Raw genomic sequence first — 18,775 nt, forward strand, 5'->3', positions numbered from 1 at the left:
AATGCAATTTTTATTTTTTTTATAATTTTTCAATTTTTGATTTTTAAGAGGTTTTAACTCACATATAGGTTTTTCCTATATGCATTTAGGAACAGCTTTATCTTCATCTTTTGATTTGCAATAGTCCACTTTACGATTATTGTGATCTTCCAAAATATTTATTTGGGCCTCTTTGTCCGCTGCCAACATGTTTTAAAATTTTTCACAAATTTTGTGGTGTCCTCGAGGATTTGCTACTCCTAAGGGCGCCAAGTTGCCCATTTTCAATCCTACTATTTAAGAGAAAAAACTAAAAATCTTATTAATTTATCCAAATCAGATAAAAATTCTCATGAGATTCAATGGATCATAATATAGTTTATATTGATATTGTTCACTTAATACTGATTTTATAACTGCATTAATTACAAATTAAAACCCCTATTTGCCATAATCGTAATATGTGTTCATATAATAAAACATAATTTTAAATATTTAAAAAAATTTGTACAATACAAAAATCTGCAATATAATTAATAATCTAAAGCATTAAGTCTAACATCATTAAATAACGACTGGCCAGAAAAAAACAGTAGCCATTAAAAATAAAAAATTAATCATTTTTCTCTTAACATGGATGAACGATACAATATAACAAATTACATATTATACTACTATGTCCAATTCCATTGCTTCATCTTAATAATATTATAAACTTCTGTTTATTCGTAAACTCACTTTTTTGTTAATATTTATCATTACAAAAGTTGGATGTTTTAGAAAACATCTCCGCCATAATGATTTGCAACTTTTCTCTTCAAAACAAACAAACTACATAGCGTTGGTTATTTTATTATGTTTTTTATCGCGTTTATGGTAGGTATTTTTATTCTCGCTTTGTGAAGCACTTATTCATCCCAAAACATCACTTTTGTCATTAATGATGCCATTAAAGAATCAAAAAGCTTTCACGACCAGTCATGGCCAATCATTTCAGTAGTACAGCATCACTACGTATGTACATATTTGATTCAGACGTAATATTATACAAATATCTGAGATTTAAAATCAATTTAAATTAAATACGTAATTTTATAAATATCTTTTTGAATATTAATTTTACTACATGCAATATATATATATTAAACACCTGTTAGGCTTCAAATGCTTTATGATACACGTCGCGTACTGTCATGCTGTCACGGCGATAAATTTAGTCTATGGTTTCATCATTCTGCAGAATATTTTTAACGATCACTATATCTATAATATCAATGATGGAGAGTGCCAAGACTGCTAACTCTAATGTATTAGTATTTTCAATTATTATTGATTATTCATGCTAATTTCAATTAATTTTAACAGTTTCTACGTGTGAATACGTTAAAATGACTTGCAATATTGCATCCATAGATAATATTTTGAACAGAGCCCAACCTGTAGACCATAGATAATAAACAACATTACTATATAAAATAGTACCAATCGCTAAAAACAAAAAACACGCAATTTTGACACGAGTCGAAAATGTGTAGGCAGGTATAAAATAATAAAAAACGTTCATAGAGTCATGCGGGTGTCGATACAGTGCGGTACGCGTGAGGTGACCTCATTGTTGTTTTGGTGATTTCGGCAGATTTTTCTAACGGGCAATGTTCGTTTAAACTTTAAACGAACATTGTCCGTTAAAACTTTATAGGTTCAAAATGTCCTACGGGATGGGAGCATCAATCTGATAACATTTTAAACACTAAGAAAAACGACATTACACATTTTTTTCCATGGCGGCAGCTTCCTGTGATGTCACGTGACAGTACGCGACGTGCATCATAATGTAATCATAGCATTAGTATACTAAGTTATCGTAAAGATAGTGTCATACATAGATAACTAAATTGATTTTTAAAACATCTTTTTGTGGAGGTAGATATTTGCCTACATTTTTATCCCGACTTATACGGGTGCGAATGCGAACTCGGCTATTTTTTGTAGTGTTGACCTATGTGTCTTTGATAACTATCTTAGACATCGGGAACATCAGTTGTTTATTTTTCCAAGGCGCAAAAATAATCTGCCATACGAAATACTAAAAGAGCGGGAAATAACTATTTTCAAACAAATCGCTACGGATATTGCTATATTTCAGCTGCATGAAGATGAGTTTAAGTGGACGTTATTTTATGAATAATTCTTAAAATAAGATCTACTTAACTCATTCGACGTACTTTCATGTACTGTTGTAATACTGATTCTATTCCTTTGTTTTTTCAAGTTATATTGTAAACGTCTTGGATTTATAATTATGTATAAATTTCACCACTCGTAAATAATTAAATATGAATACATAATATGTTTGATTACTATTAATTACAAAAAAAAGTAGAAAATACTGACATGTTATTTATGACTTTTCTGAAATGCGGTAGGATATAATATATATTTATCAGTAATAATCGCTCGGCCACCATGGAGTTAACATCTTGCGAAAATAATAATATATAATATTTGTATAATATTATCATTTTGGATGATGAAAATTGAATGTGTGCAAATAAATCGTCTAAAATAAACCAAAAAATATTTTTCGTTTGCCAAAATGTATGGAAACATTAAAATTTAAAGACACAACATGTTAAAAATTAAATTGATAAAAATATTTAAATAGTTGAACGCCGCTACCTCCATAAACTAATTTTATTGTCGACAATTGCTCGCGGTATTAGGAAATCATAAAATCGTAAAAAGGTGAAATATATTATTTCCTTGCATTAATCTAATGGGGTCAATCTTGTAGTGTATCTTTGAATCGTTAGAAACATTTTTATGATTGACGAGTCTTTCTTTTGTTAAATCAAAATTTAAAAGAATTAACTACCTACGTAAAAATCTAACTCACCAAAAAAATGAACTTTGTATTATCATTGTTAGAAGCTTTGTAAATACTAAATACAATGAATAACGTTAAATCATATTTTCTCGAAGTGGACTGTTTGTTTTCTATAGCTTTTCACAAATCATTTGCATAAATAAATATAAATATGGTTGATGGTATCTGACTTTTAGGTGAATGAAAATGGTCCTTTTCATTATATTATACAATAATATACATATGTACATAAATTAAACACTAATAATTGTTATTTATATTAATATTTTAATGAATACTGAATTTACACATGCTTTAAGAAAGTGAGAATCTTGTTATTGAAAATATGTAACTTTGAACACCTCATAAACATTCAAATTTGTAAAAAAGGTTTGGGGTGTAAGACTCAACTCCGGACACCATCTACTTATGTTAGTAATTTCATTACGTTAATTTAATTGCAAGGTTATATTGGTATAATTTGAAATATGTCAGATAATGAAGTTATTAGAATTAATTCGCATCAATCGTAAACGCACATAGCGAAATATGTCAGTTTTTCTCCCTCCCACATGGTTCAACCCTTTTTTTAAATATGTTTCTTTGTAAGATTTTTTAAATTTATCAATAATATGTATAAATTATTATTCTACTTAATAAATAATTTACGTAGGTATATCTTATAACACTACTTTATTAAATGTACTTGCAAAAATATGAGCATGTTTTTGTCAAAAACTTTGGAACTATTTCACGAACGTTAAAGTTTGCGATATTTAATTTTAATAAACGAAAAATTAGTATAAGCTTTTTAACCTTTCTAAGTAGTATATTATATAGTTATGATATTTTTTTTATTAGACTTGCTAATAAATATTAAAATACCTTAATGTTTAATTCTGCTCTATATTTGAAATTTAATAATATTCCAGCAAGCCATGTCCTTAGTGGACACTAAAAATTATATTGTTTAAATAAATCGAGGTATAAAACAATACTGACATACTCGTATATGTATAAAAATGTACATTATTTGATTATATTCAAATTTTCTAAAGTAATTTAACGTATATAGTATCCATACAAAATAGTATACATATATTAAGTTCACAGTAAATTTTCAAGGAAATATTTACAAGTAGACCACATACTTAGCTAAGTGTTTGTTGAATTCTTTTGGCCGTTTAACAACAGTTCTAGTTTGTTTAACAATCGGCTTAGTTTCAAAGAAGTCGATATTGTATAGCAGAATGTTACTTCGGTTAGTTCCTGGGTATTTTTCACTGATTTTTTTATCATATAGCATGGTACAATAAGTAAAAGAAAATAAAATCAAATTGCAGGTGACTAACTTAAAAGTTGTAGTTACTTAAGATTTTAATAACAGAACATGTACATAAAACTTATTCCACATTATGTTTATGAATATTTTATTAAATTAGATTAAACTGATCCAAAATGATCTTAAATTATGTAAAATGTTTCTAATTTACAGTGTCTTTCTACCAAAAATTGACAGTTCATGTAAAGTGAGTAGTGTACATAATAACAGTGGCACATTTAGTATCGAATAGAACTGACTGATTGTGAAAGCCCCTACGATAAAAAAATAATATTTCACGTCCACAAAATTAACTAGAAAATATGTAAGTAGATATTATATAATATTAACGATTTCTGCCTTAATTGCTGTCTCTTAGTAACACACAAGACGTCAAATATTTGCACATTACTGAAAGAAAGTTGAGCGTTTGTTCTGTAAAATCTTAACTGATATTAATAATAAAATAATAACACTTATTTATGAGAAATTTAATATAGATTTTGATATAATTTAATAATTATCTTACTGATTTAAACTATTTGGAGACCGTATAGTTTTTCTGATGAATCAGTTGCGACATTTGCGTCAAAGAAAATCACCACTACATAATAATATTGAGTATAAATTAGATTAAATGTATGATAGTTTTGATGATGAAGTCATCAAAATATAAAATAGCAACCGAACTCTATGCGAAATTGGGGGCAATAATAATGACTAAAGAAAAAATCCTTATCAATGATGATGATATACCTATATATATGGCATACTTACTAATCAATGTATATACCTTTAAAATATGTTTTATTTAGACATAGTTTACGCAGACTTTTGAGCAAAGCTATATATAGTCATAGGGAATGTTTAGTTTCTCATCAACTATACTATTATATTGAGTATAATTAATGAGTTATAAGATGTTTACTATGAAGATTATTAATTTTGTCAATCATTTAATCACTACTGATAACTTTAAAAGCAAATTATGATGAGATTATTTCACAAACACTCTGTCATCTGTATTTATACACATTTTAATTGATTCAGTAACCCCAGATAATTATAAAAAGCTTTAGACTTACAATCAACCATTATAAAATCAATGTTAAAAATTCTAACTAGCATCAAAGTTAGACATCTGAACTTTCCAAACCAAAAAAAATGTTATTTTAACTGGATCTTATAATAATAATAATATATATTCTTAAATAAAATTGTGTAATAATATCTGTTACAAAGTACATAAAAAATGGACCGATATGCCAATCAATAATCTCTCTACAGGTTGCTACACTACCATCACATAATTCTGTTTTTTATACCCTTTATGTTTGTCGGACTTCTATTCGGACGTGTTTGAATTGTAGTGATTGTCTACATTTTATTTTTATCAAAATAAAAATATTTTTACAAAAAAACATGAAAGCAGAACAATTGCAGTAATTTTAAATTGTAATTAAATGGATTGGTACTACTAATTATTAATCTTTTCGTGTGTTAATCAATTAATTAGCATGCATGTGAAATATTTTATTATATAGAACAATGAGTATTTTAGTGGGTTTTTAATGATATCATAATTCGCACCGTGAGTGTAAAACCAACGTATCTGTAAATTTTTCAATTTCGAGATTAAATGCAAAACAACTGCAGAAGTCGTGAACCTGATCATGTAAAAGTGAAGTAACTGAAAGAACATGCAATATAATGTAGATATAAACCAAATATTATGTTTTTTTTTTAGAAAATCTATTTCTCCTAACAAAACGAAGACTTCAAACCCTAATATATCCAAAATATGTCTTTTGCAGATGCGTTGGTTTTACACTCACGGTGCGAATGTTTAATATATCGCAAGTTGTACGATTAGCTCTCCTGTAATATTTCTTAATTTAACCAAAAGTCAAATACAATTATTATTAGCAATAATAAGATAGTATGCTGATTATTAATTCTTAGTGGAAAGCTATGATATATATGTGATAATATTCTATGTTTGTAATTTAAGTGGACTGTATGGATGGGTGGGTAGCAAAGAAAGGGCTGGATATTACTTGTAGTTATATTGTGCATTGTCTGAGGTGAATTAAACACTAATAAATTTTGAATTACCTATTAATTTACGTTCACGTCTTGTAGAGCACTTTACTTTAACACTTCATTCGATGGGTTTGGTGTCTTTTGTCAGTATTATTGTTATACCGGAGGTATGCATGAAAGTTTGAATGCAAGGATTAGGCGAAAACATTATCTTTTTTTAAATATGTTCATTCTGTTTTATTAAGATGAATTTTCCATTGGATAATTGAAAATTAATTGGTAATAAAAATGGCTGCAGACAGTTATAAGGTTTCATCTAAAAACTCTCACAGAATTTTTTAATAATACCCATTTAAGACAAATAAAAACATAGGAAAATTTGATTCAAAGAGCATTTGAATTTAAACATTCTTTATTATGAAAGTGTCCATTACGTGGAAAAACTCCACTATAATGGGGCTTAAAACTTACGACATGTGTTTCGACCAGAGTATGAACTCAATAAGTTGAGCAAGTACACAACTAACATCCATTTATAGCAAAAATAGAGATCGTTTAATACAATCTATATAAAGGCCCAGATGATCTTCTAAGGATCGGACATGGTAAAAAAGTAAAACCACGTTAGACAGTAAATTTTATTATAATAATTTAATAATATCCAAATACAGATAATGGCTATTTTTGACGATATTACATATTTTTAGTTAATCTATGTATATAGGCTAGCGCTAGATAAATACATTATCTCTCACCATGATTTATAAAAAAACTAATAATAATATTTCAGTAGTTTTTTTCCCTGTTTTTTGACGATCTTCCTAGGACTGGATATGGATATATTATATATATATAAATTTTAATGTATTCATGCTCTATACTATTCCATTTAAGTCGTTTTTTGCGACCCGGGTTTTGCCTTTCGGCATCTTCAGGCGCCGTGTACAGTGTACACGGCGCCTGAAGATGCCGAAAGGCAAAACCCGGGTCGCAAAAAACGACTTAAATGAAATAAATAGTACAGAGATTGAATTCATAAGAATTTAAATTCAAATTCCATCAAGTACCTTCAGTCGGTAGTATTAATATTAATATAATATATGTATTATAATATACTCTAGTCTGCACACATTAATATTCACACGTGAAGGAAAAATGTTTGTTTTTGTTTTCCTCTACGCTCTAACTAACTCGATGTAAATTTTCATAGTATATTATCTTTTAGTAAAATTCTCAAACAGTATCTACTGTGATTACCGACAAAACTTAAGATTACTAAAAATGAATCAATTTTTATGTATAATTTATTGGTTGATCATCACTGTGAATGTACGTGACATGTTGGCAGCTTTCAATAGCAAGTGTTAGCCATCGTACATACAAGTTTGTTTTATTTTTAATACGCCGTACGCTCAAGGTAGGTATGTCTACCATTAATACTATTTATTGGATTGGAACCTATAATTTTTGATACGTGTTATTTCATACGCAAAGTAAAATTACACGTTTCGTATTACTATAAGATAGTTTAACGGAGTTTACAAATGAAGTTGTCGGACGATTTAAAAGATTTGCATATTATTTGGATTTATATAGTATACGCCGAACAGCTTATGGTGTCGTGGGTCCCAGGTTCGAATATTGGGTGTGACAAAAATACACAAATATTGTTTTTCAATTTATGTTATAAGTCAGAGTGTGGTTGAGCAAGTGACTAACATCCATTTCTCGTAAAAACAAATTTTCGCCATGTGAAGGCCCATATTATGATCTTATTAAGATTGGACATGGTCCAAAAAAAATATTTCGTAAGTGCATGCTTGATACAAAAAAAATATTGTATGACATAAAATTAACCTTTTTGGTACTAAATTCAACAGGGTCCCATCTACCTTAAAATATTATGAGTACCTCATATATCAAACTGCAGTTTGTTTTTATGATTATTTATATTTTGGTATTTGGATCATGGTTGGTTCGATATAAATAAAAATAGTTTCAAAAAACATTATGAAATTAATGTAAATTCGTTAAAGGAACCAAATTAATATTTTATGGTTATGATTACCATTCAAATTTATTTTATTAAGTTTTCCCTAATGTAGCGAAATAATTTTTGAATAATGCATATTTTTAATTATTTTATATTTATTTTAAAAAACATCGCAATATCATTTTTAATTTTATAAACCTACAATATTTTGGCCATAGCAAAATTAAATTAAATTATAGAATCAATTAATAGAAAATATTAAATGTATGTAAACATTTGGATAGATTTATATACACCCTTCGAATAGTTTTTATACAAAGTTTAATATTCACCTACCATACGCATTATACACTGATCGGAACAATAACATAAACAATAATTCGCAAATACGGGACTCATGTCTAAAATTCGTAAACTTTGCCACTACTCCAATGTAGGTGCAACTTTTATTATCATAATATATTATATTATTATAGTTGTATTAAATTAATGCAACATACAAAAAATCACTATTCAAAAAGAGTACCGGCCACTCAATCATCCAGAGCTTTTATTTGTTTTAACACTAGTAGTGGTGCGTCAGACCTCTTGCGCTGGTACTTGAAAGAACCATTATTACCGTGAAAGTTAAATCAAAACAAAAAAATCAATTCCAAGGTAGCATCTAGCGCGTTTTTTTTTTTTTTAACAATTCACCCGGATAGGAGTGCATAAAAAATATGGACTAGGCCTACGACATAAGCTTGAAGTCGTCTGTTTATTTTTATTTTATTTTACTTTTGAATATTAACATAAATAATGCACTACTGAACCTTTTATAAATTAAACGTAGGTATATCGGACAAATTTTGTCATATAACAATATGAATTATTATGTTATTCGATCTTTACTTGATACAAGACGTCACTCCAGAAGTTTGAAAAGGCAACATTTTGTCTCGTATCGTAGGATCTCATTGAGGTTGAATTTTTTCATAAATTAAAACACCTAATTTAACAATTATAATTTGATGTAACAGTTATTCATTGTTTTAAAAAATATAATATACCTATTAGATGTAAAACTTTGTTCTATTCAATAAATAAATGACAAGATCTGAGAATGTAATATACTTTATTGATCGTACAGAATCTGTAAATACGAGTACTTCATTATATAATATTTTAGAAAAAATCTTTTTTTTTTTAATTTTAATCTTAATTCGATCCGCCCGGCGTCGTATTTTTTCAAATATTTTTTTCTAATATGTATCTATCTGAGGTATTTCAAAATTATACATATATGAGTGATCGTATGATCGACCTGAAGATGGGTTTTTAACCCAAAACGTCTGTCAACATAAATAATTCAAATATATTGGAATTAACTATTTTTTTATTCCACAAATAATATTTAAAAATGTAACATTATTTATTGAACGTACATTATAGAACAGTTTCATAGGTATTCATTTCGTTGTAATTCTAGAATTTTGTGTCTTAAAAGGCATACAAAGAATACTTTTAACATTTTTTTATGTTTTTTTCAACGCGTTATCCAATAATTTTTATTGGACATAAATTCAATTTTAATTTAGTAACGTTGGTAAAAGTTATTAAGTACTAACGTAAATATTTAAAAGGGTCCAAGGTAAAAGTATTATCTATTTTGTAAAGTAACCAAATATTGACCAAGCTTATGCATTGATAACGTATATTGTACCTTATCCCTTATTTCAAAAACGTCTAGTCAAGACAATTCAAAAATTATTCTAACCTGCATAAAGCACGCTTGTCTTTATATATTCTTTTCAATTCGAATGTTCCATCTTATTCAAAACATTATCTGTCCATAGACGCATACCACGTCTGATTGTTTCATCCAAAAATATAACTCACAATCCAAACAGCGTTAGAATAAATCGTAGTATTGACCGAATAGTTAGAATGCTTGTAAATAGATTTAAACAATCATAGTATGCAAGTACTTACTGGATTAAATTTATGTAATTTTCAACGACAATATTGATTTTGTATTTTTTTAATATATAAATAGCAATTCGATTATATCTGAGTGGTATATTATACTGTTGCCTTGCGCTATGTAAATTTGGCATTTTAAAATAAATATTTGTTGTTTGAATACCTCTTGTATAACTAACTACTAACGATACGTATTTTATAAGTATATACTTGTGTTAGTAATTGAAAAAATACTATTAACTTATAACTATTAGATTATTAATAGTAAATATTTTAACATTGTATTTTAAAATATCTACAAATACTAACGGATGAATATATATTATATTATATTAAGTAGATTCCTCATCGTTATTGAATAATATTACTAATATTATAAGACAACTAATATCTATACGAACTTAGAGCTGAAAGTCTAGAAGTCACAGTTTTATTGTTTTTTTTTTTTAAATTTTACAGATTAAAAAAAATCACACTCTTTTCTCTTATATTGTCTTGTGAAAGTTGCCAGTATGATAGTATAGTATAATAGTGTGAAGTATAATAGCAGATTTTTTCACTTTTAACTTTTTTGGGGTGAGAGAAGTCTTGTGATTCCACCGCAAATACTAAATTATTGGCTAAAGATGCTTGTAATATATATGTCTAATTTCCAATCACCAAACAATAAAAAAATGAGTTGCTTACTCAGTAGCTTCTAGTTTACCTAGCATCATAAGCACTAGCATCTTTCTAAAACGGTTTCACCTGCTAAAAATATGGAAGTTCAGTGCTGTCTGGTTTTAAATATATGTAGGTAAGTACGTAATTCTTAAACAACTGGAGTTCATATATATTTAAAGATCTACGATTGTTCAATCTACGTCGTGTAAACTTCTGCAAATGTGACTTCTAGACTCTTAGCTCTGCTATGCTATTCGAACTACATACCTACGTGAATTATATAAATAATGCTTCGAAATGTGAAAAGAGTTTAGCGCACGGATAAAATACAAACCTTTTATATGCTCCAACCCTCGCACTTGAACGCACTTGAAAAATTAAAAAGAAATACTTAGCTGGAATTTATATAATGTGCAAAGCTTTGTCTTTCAAATAGGAAATGAAACATATGACATTAGTAATAGGTACCTAGGTAGTTTTATTAAATCTATACACTAATTCGTAATACGAATTACGATAGTTACATTACATATTCAAAGAACTAAATTATATAGGTATAATTAATTTATATATTTAATAATATGTTCATAAAATAAAACAAACAAAAGTTTTATGTAAAAATAAACATTATAAAAAATCAAAGCTGATTCTGTCTCTTATTAGATTTTGTTTGTTAGATCATCAAGTTAGACTTGAAAAGTACCCTGCTGGGATTCGTACAAAGAGACATAGATTTTTTATCATTATATTACGTCTGTTCTGTCGTTTATGGTGACCATTTTTTCCGATATATTTTTTGTATCCCGTTTTTTAATTGTATAGTGAAATATACTATGTACTGTATTAAAAATGTATTATTGAAATATTAATATTTATCACATGCAACATTACATTAGAAAGGAAATTTACTAGATTATTTATGACAATTTTCTTTAAAATTGTTTTATTTCTATCGTCTTGTTTTTGAGAGGTTTAAAAGAATACTATTTTATGTAATAAAAATACTTTCTGCAGTTATGCAGCAAATTATGTAAATAGATTATCTACAACGTTTAAGGAATGTCCAGGATCATGCTTTGAAAATAGCATAAAAGCTCCATTTTGACGTACGCTGAGCATGTGGGCTGTTAAAAACGAAGCCGTGAGTCGTGGTTCGAACCCGCGTTTGTGTGAAAAAACGCATGTGTATTATTTAATCCTGTGCAATGACCCAATAGGTTTAGCGAATGTTCAACAATTATTATTTTTCGTATAAAACTGTTTTGATCAAACATGATTTTTATGTTTTCTTAATCCATACCTATTTCATTTACTTCTAAATGTGAAAATCTCCTCATTTACTCTATATTTTTTTCGTTATTTTCCACGTTCTTTTTTAAAATCCTGAGTATCATTACAAGTTGTATCCTGAATTGTAATAAACAATATTTTAAATTTTATTTTTTCATTCCCCTAACTCTTTCATAAATTTATGTGGTCTATTTTTTGTAAAATTACCATTTCATTTAATAAAGCTTTTAATCTAATATTTTATTTTTATTCTTTTACCCGGTTATGCGCCAGCATTGAGGCACATTGTCCATGGTCAACTCTCGCGCCTCCCGCCATGCCAGACCTGCAGTGCGTGGATCGCTTTTGTAGTACCGCTGTAGGTGAGGGAGGGCTGACTATTGCAACGGAACTCGTGATGCTGTGCCACAAAGGTACGAAGTGTCGCACTCTCTGGCGGTATGCAGAACACATATTCCAACTACGTGAAACCTCAAATATGGGCATTGAAAATTTTCTTTGGTCGCTATCAAATAATGTCATATTTATGTTATAAATATAACATTCTCTTCATTGATGACACTGCATTTCAAATCGTATTTTGGTTTTTTATTTTTCTGTTTCTGAGTTCTCCGCTGCTCGTCTGTAGTCAGCAGTAGAGCTTTGGTATCCTTTCCCACATTATCTTTTTTAGTACATATTGGTCCTGTAAGTCAATATACGAGTATATATGTAATTCGTCATTATGTCAGTATCTTTATATTCATTCAACATTCACAGAATCATAGACGCATCTAAATTTTAATCGCATGTTTAATATATAAACAGTTTTATGGTATAAAATATTAACTAAGTACTTATTAATTCAGATTATTTTGTAGAATTTTATTTTCTATTTGTTATAATATATTGTGGTTATTTACTATTTTTATACTGAAATATGTAAGGCAACCGTTCGTTACCCTACTCATTCGTATGTTAAAGCACAAATGCAAATGAAAGTACAAAAAAGTTTTGATGAAGACGAATCGGTTTTTAAACGCGATCGTATTATATGGTTGATAGAACAATCACTATCTCAAAAAAAACGCGTAAGACCTGGTCTAATTTAATTCACTATCGATCAGCGCACCTCTATGGAATTCTAAGAACATTTTCATACGATAATTATTATCAATGGCAGAACCGACAAAAGAATTTGCGATTAGTATTTTCGGTAATTAATTTAAATGACGGTTGAAAAGAAATATAATTGAATATCAACGGGTATTGCCATTAAATCACGCAAAAAATGTCTTAACAAAAAATAATTAGGAATTAAATTAGATTAGATTATTAAGTAATGTATGCAATCAATGTAAAATTGTGTAAAATCGACGGATTGAAATAATTATTACAAATGGATATTTCATACGATTGAATCTGAACAACACTGTAAATATCAATCTCCTGATACAATTTCTATGAAGTTATTTCGTAGTAGGTAGTAGAAACTCATTTATGTCAGATTTATTAACTAAATTAATACTTCAATGTATAGAGTATAAACGTAATCTAACCAACTTCAGATCTCCAACATTGGTGAAATCTTATAATAACTACATAATATACTTTGAAATAGTCAATCAATATCTAGATGTTTCCTGTATTTTCTTCAAACCGATTAAATTTTAACGTCCTGGATATCCAAACAAAATCGCCCACCTATAATTATGTAAAATATATTCATTTTGTAAAATATATTTTGAAAAATCTTATTTTACATTTTTGTTTCATTATTTTGGGAAAAATTATTTAAGTTAGTTATAAATTAAGAGTTTTTACTTTTTCATAAAGATCAATTTAAAAAAACTTGAGTTTTACTTAAGTATATAATTTTTTTACGATCTAGCAGTGTTTCTCAACTGATGGTCTGTGGACCACTGATGGACCGCAGAAATTTTCTGGTGGTGCGCAAATTTTTGGCGTCCAAATGCACATGCTAAAAAATCCAATAAAATCTTCCAAGCCCGTGCACCTGTACCTTAGTTTTTTTTGCATCACATTTTTGTTAATATATATATATGGTTTTACGTGATGAAACCAACTGCGATCAGACGTTATTATACGGTATCAAATAAATAATATTCTTTTTAATTTCTGCGTTCGTGGTCCGCAAAACATTTCTCATATTTTCAGTGGTCCGCAGGTATAAAACGGTTAAAAAACACTGCTTTAAAGCACATATATCTAAATAATGTTATTACTGTACATAAATTAAGTATTATATGGAGAGGTAAATAAGGTTAAGCAATAATAAATAATTGGACAATAAAACACACAAGGATATTATGCGATCTAATAGAGTTGACCGACCAATTGGTCTAAAAAGAGCCAATGGACAGAAAAATCTAGTCGTTCAGTAGTAACCAAGAGGTATAAAATTTCTAAAAGGCAGAAGAGACCTTTATCCAACAATGAATTGATTTGATAATAAAATACTGAATAAAATATAAATAAAAATACAAATACAGTTATATTTTTAATAAAGTATCATTACATAGCCAACAACATTATTTTAATAAAGCACCTATATAATACTATGACGTCATATGTTTTGCGAATCATAATTCGAAAGCTTAACAAAATATTATTAGCAAAGTGTTACTGAACAAGTCTTAGTATTTGTATATATACTGCTGTCTGCGTTTCCGCAATACAGCCTTCGCAGAAGGCTTTATGGCCTGTTCAGATGTCATATCAAACTAGTTGCTAAGTAACGAGTGACATCAGAGAGGCAGTGCTAATTTCTATAAATTAACGTTGTGATTTATAATAAGCATATCAGTGGTATTGCGATTTTATTCAATCAACATTGGTGTTATTACTTATTACACTGCAAGTATTGCAATATTAAACATTGACATAAAGTGACATTATGAATTTGTAGCTCATATTCAAACTTAAAAAGAAATTTCACTAAGTAGGTATATACTATTTTTTAAACGGCTTTATCGCCATAGGTATATGAAAATCTTTTTTATGACATGCGTTTTACTCACGTGGTGAGTTGTATCAATTAATTTGCGTAGGAAATCAAAATTATGTTTGAGTTTAGGTGACATTTTTAACTATAATAACATTATATTAAACTATAAATGTGCTCCGACATGTATATTATTCAACATTGCCCTATAAAAGACTGTGCGGGATTCAAAAGTGGAAATAAATGGAAATATACTTTATAAACCAGTACAGTTTATTGCCTAAGCGGATGGAATATATATTATTTCCATATCCAGATGTGCGCCAGCAGAAGCTTTTATTGCTCCTGAAGCATCCGCAAAAAACATGGGCTTCAAAATAAACTAGATAAAGACAAAATATATGCCCATTCTTAATACCCAAGTAAATAATTCTCCAGACCTCCGAATCAACGACTACCTCTTCGAATGTGTCGCCAGTTTTGTATACCACAGTAACCGGGGCTTAGTTCTCTGGTAACCAACAAGGATATCATAAGTGAAGAAAGAAAACGGAGAGTTACAGCAGCGAACGGGCACTATTTTGGTTTTCAAAATCAGCTAAAATCTTGCATCCTCTCCTCCCAACAAAAAATCATGTGTACAAGATGCTGATCCGACCAACATTGACCTACGGGTCAGTGTGTTGGACTGTCAATAGAACCAATGTGAGTACATTCGATATATTCCAGGGAAGGTGCTACGTAAGGTATATGGATCCATACTAAATGGAGAAGAATGGCGTATTCGGCAAAATAAAAGCTCCGAGAGAAGGGACATGTAGCAAGAATGGATAGTACCCAACCGCCGAAGGGAATCATGAATAGACCGGACGGTCTGAGATCAGTTGGTAGGCCCAGACTCCGGTGGTTGGACGGTGTCAACGGAGATGCCAGAGCTGCAGCGGTGACACCTGGAGAATACTAACCCAGAATTGGGTAAAATTCTTAGAGGAGGCTAGTACCCGCCTTGAGTTGTTGAACCACTATGATGATGATAATAACATAGCATACACTCAAATATTCTTTATATGTTCTAAATACCACGTAGCTATTTTATAAATTACCACCATATAAAAAATGCTGAATCTCTTAAAATAAAGTAAACGCTATCTTATTTAATTTAGAACTTACATTACATTAATTATTTTTTTACTATTGCAAATAATAATATTAATAATAATGAACTCCATAATAAATGATGATCTTAATAATAGGCGGAGACTTAAAGCATTATTAAATCAAACAGTAGAAAGTCACATTAAAGGTGATTACAAGGAAAAATAAATACAATCAAGAAATGAACAATAAAACATACAAAATACATTTAGAAAATAATACAAATAGCAATAAAACTATCCAGTTATAATGAATGGTGAGTTAAGGGGGGACATGCTCGTCGAAGGTCAAAATTGAGTTTTTATTGTATATTCAAACCATGATCCTGGACACTCCTTAAACGTTGTAGATGATCTATTTATATAATTTTGAAGCCTTGTTATCCTTTATAGTTATTTTAAACATTTGATGACTGCATGAAGTATTTTTGTTACATAAAATAGTATTCTTTTAAACCTCTCGCTCTAATGTTTTAGAATATAGTCATATTTCGGTACACAACTGTGCAGTGGTGTTAAGATTTTTTACATGTATTAATTTTTAAACGTATTTATAAAACCATTAGCATAATTTATTACGAGATAATTTTTGTAAAATATTCACGATAAAAAATTATATTGATAATCTCTGTGATCCCAAATTTGACAAGAATTAGGCATTTTATTATTCAAAAAATCGGCAAGATTAACACATTTCAAGATGGTTCTAAAGATATTTATTATAAGCTATGTCTTTGACCATTCAAGTGTGATAAACATCTTATGAATAATGATTGCTTTATAATAATTATTGACCTAAGAATAAGGTAGTGTTTTTTTGAAATACGCCATTTCTTTTGTCATTCCCCAGTGGTTAAACTACAACATACGGCCGTAGCCATAAATTGACAAACTATAATTGAAATAGGGAGTAAAATGATATTGACGCGCGTGTTTGAACATGTACCGTTTAAAAAAAAATAAAAAAAAATTCGGTTAGGTACATGTTCAAACACGCGCGTTAACATAATTTTACTCCCTACTTTAATTATAGTTTGTCATTTTATGGCTACGGCCGTATGTTGTAGCTTAACCACTAGGGAATGACAAAAGAAATGGCGTATTTCAAAAAAACACTACCTTATTCTTAGGTCAATAATTATTATAAAGCAATCATTATTCATAAGATTTTTATCACACTTGAATGGTCAAAGACATAGCTTATAATAAGTATCTTTAGAATCATCTTCAAATGTGTTAATCTTGCCGATTTTTTGAATAGTAAAATGCCTAATTCTTGTCAAATTTAGGATCACAGAGATTATCAAAATAATTTTTTATCGTGAATATTTTACAAAAATTATCTCGTAATAAATTATACTAATGGTTTTATAAATGCGTTTAAAAATTAATAAATGTAAAAATTTTTAACACCACTGCACAGTTCTGTACCGAAATATGACTATATTCTAAAACATTAGAGCGAGAGGTTTAAAAGAATACTATTTTATGTAACAAAAATACTTCATGCAGTCATAAAATGTTTAAAATAAATATAAAGGATAATAAGGCTTCAAAATTATATAAATAGATTATCTACAACGTTTAAGGAGTGTCCAGGATCATGGTTTGAAAATACAATAAAAACTCAATTTTGACCTTCGACGAGCATGTCCCCCCTTAAGAACAACTTAATTAAAACAGTTCCATTCGATTACTATGACGCTTTATATGTAGGTACAATAAACAAAGAATAATTTACATAAATATTTAGAAGATGGGAACAAAGAGAATGAGATTTTTTTTTATATAAAATACATTAATTATTGTTTTATTATAAATTGGTTAGTCAAATATTATTATTTGAAATTTGGACCAGGAAACAATTAAGGAAAACTTATAACTGATAAAGTGTTTTTAGTTTTCTTAATAACATAATATTATGTTATTATTTTAATGCTTTGGTAAATTTGCTAGAATAATATTGTTAATATTTTTGAGTGTTGTAAAAACCATTAACGATTTAGATGATTCAATACCTTGCAGATGACTACTGCTGTTAATTATATCGATAACTACATTTCGTAGAAACTACAATCTATTATGGTAGCCAGTGTTTTAACCGTCACCTTGCACGTTTGCCGTCAATTAGATACCTCATTTCTCAATATCAGCACCAATCCAATTTAATCACCGCACCTAACGATTACCTACTATGTGTTTTATAAAACTTCTTCATATTTTGTAATAATCACAAGCAGTGGTGTAGAATTTTATTATTTATTTTGAGGTGCTTCTTAAACACTTGAGATGCACCCGTTGATATCAAAAATTAATATCGTTGGCTGTTGGAATTGGTAAGATCTCAACTGGTCGCCGAAACTAATCTGTAGTAAATACGGTGATTGTTTTAGATTTGATAATAGTTTAAAATAAATGAAGTATAAATGGATCTGCAGATTACGAAAATAACTCAATTTCACCAGTGCTAACAAAGTCAAATAAGCTAAATTGGACACAATAATATGGTCGCTGTCTTCTGTCGTATATTTAAAGCATGCAGCATCCATAAATCTATCAA

This window comes from Rhyacophila brunnea, unplaced genomic scaffold (assembly GCF_057557595.1).
Source record: "Rhyacophila brunnea isolate RB1 unplaced genomic scaffold, BYU_Rbru_1.0 scaffold_6, whole genome shotgun sequence".
NCBI lineage: Eukaryota > Metazoa > Arthropoda > Insecta > Trichoptera > Rhyacophilidae > Rhyacophila > Rhyacophila brunnea.